Source organism: Triticum dicoccoides, chromosome 3A, assembly GCF_002162155.2.
Source record: "Triticum dicoccoides isolate Atlit2015 ecotype Zavitan chromosome 3A, WEW_v2.0, whole genome shotgun sequence".
Classification (NCBI taxonomy): domain Eukaryota; kingdom Viridiplantae; phylum Streptophyta; class Magnoliopsida; order Poales; family Poaceae; genus Triticum; species Triticum dicoccoides.
Genome location: NC_041384.1, coordinates 458,805,681 through 458,808,048, shown reverse-complemented (window position 1 = coordinate 458,808,048; position 2,368 = coordinate 458,805,681).

The window sequence follows — 2,368 nt, the reverse complement described above, 5'->3', positions numbered from 1 at the left end:
CGTGTTTTCGATTTACAAGAATTTTAAAACCAAGTTTATCAATGTTCTCGGCCGAGCCACGATGCCCGGATGTTTTAATTTTATTATCATTTCTTGCATAGGACCTAGAAATTCACCCGACACAAATGTGATTTTTCAACCAACTTTGGTGCACGAGAGCATGTGCTTGTAGTTCAAATTTTACTTATGCACATTAAATGACCAGAAACTCAATTAATGTATAAAAAAGACAAACGAACCCGGAATAATTCCAAAATTTAACAGGGCATTAATGTAGTTCTATGTTGCCTTTGTTAAGAAACTCAAGGGGGGCAGCGTATATTGTTTCACACTCAAAGGTGTCACGCTCCCTCTTAGAACCACAAGCTTCCAAACCGGCCCAATTTTTTACCACAACATGTTCGTGCCATGACATGACACCATGTCAAGTTTCATGATTTCCAGGCGAGTTTTGGATTTACATGAATTTAAAATCAAAGTTTCTCGATGTTCTCGGCCGAGTCATGATGCTCAGATGTTTGAATTTCATTCTCATTTCTTCCATGGGACCTAGAAATTCAACCAAGGACACACATGTGATTTTTCAACCCACTTTGGTGCACCCGAGCATGTGCATGCAATTCATATTTAGATTATGCACATTAAAAGTCCAGAAACTCAATTAATGTATAAAAAGGCCAAATGAACCCGAAATAATTCCAAAATTTAACAGGGCACTCATATAGTTCTATGTTGCCTATGTAAATAAAATCAGGGGGGAGGCAACATATATCATTTTGCACACAAAGGTGACACATTCCCTCTCGGAACCACGAGGCTTGTTGAGAGAATCTCCGGTTTTGCAAGAGGCTTATACCAAAACTTGTCCCAATTCACCCAAAAATTATACGTATGAAACAGGGTTTAGATTATCCCAAACATCTCGCTACCTAGACCAATAATGTACTATGATTTGAATTCAACATAAAATGGATACAAATATTTGAATTGGAGAACGTATGGTACATGTAGTTCATAGTGAAATATGATTACTGCTATATGTATGTTTTTTGTTATCAAGATAATATTTAAATTATTGTATAACTTGACAACAATCGTATTCAAATAAGGAAAATTGATTCAAATTTAGTCCATATGGTAGACGACAATATATATGTTCACATGGTGGAGTAAAATGTTCATATATGATGGAAGATCAAAATGTACGACTACATCAATTATAAACCGCAAGGTCACCTAACGATATATTCGAATTCAACATAACGTGGATTCAATAATTGAAATTCGAGATCATGGCATCTGTAATCATATAAAAAGGGACATTACTCTTTCTTTGGTGGGAATTGATTTCTTTTTTGTTGTTGTTGAGGGAAGTGCGAATCGATTTGGTACTGTGCAGGGTAATCTAGTTCTGCCGATTTTTTTTTACATTTTTCTTGTAGTTTTTTCAATGGCATCTATAGCAATATAGTAAAAGGGGACATGACTCTCTTGTGTCTTGTATGAATTGTTTTTTTACACGTTAAGTTTGTTCTGCCAAACAAGGAATCCGCACCTTGTTATCCCGAAATTTTCAAGCTCGAGTATCTTTTGTCTCACCTGCTTTGAAACTCCCGTTTCTTCAACCCGCGCCGCGCCTTGTTATCCCAAAATTTGGACGCGCGCGAGAACTCCCTCCTCATCTGAAATCGCTCCCGCAGCCCAGACATGCGTAATCCCCCTTCTACCCCTCAGTCGGAAATGAAGCTCCACGTCGCGGTGTCAAAACCGGTGGGGGTACGCTGGTAACTTACCCTACATTTCGGACAAGCGCGTCCCTAAGCATGGCTCCCCCTCCCCCTTCGTCCCCCATTCATACACCGAGGCCGCCAAAACCCGCGAAACCCCACGCTCCTCCGTCGGCCTCCCGACCACCGCCCAGCCGGAGACTCTTCCCCGACTACGTCGTCCACCGCAACAGCTCGCCGTCCCTCATCCACCACACCTGATGAGGATCCATTGTCGATCTCGTCGTCCCGCCGGATTAGCCGCCTCGTCCTCCACCTCCAAGGAGCTGCCCCGACGTTTGCCTCGTCTATCGTGCCACCTCAATCCCCACAGCGTCGTCTTGACCTGCCCCACCGAAACCGCAACACCCTCACCAATTCCTCCGATGAAGCCGAGGCCAACTCGGCGCCACCAAGGAGGTTCTGCACTCACCGCTGCATTTTATCTTTTATTCGATCTCACGGGGCTACCGGTGCTCGATACCGAGCAGACATGGCGTGTCTCCATCGATGTCGTTGTCGCCGGCCACATCATCCACGGCGTCTCTCCCTCATGTTGTTGCTTCCTCGGCGACTTCCACAACGGCACTAGCTGCAGCTGC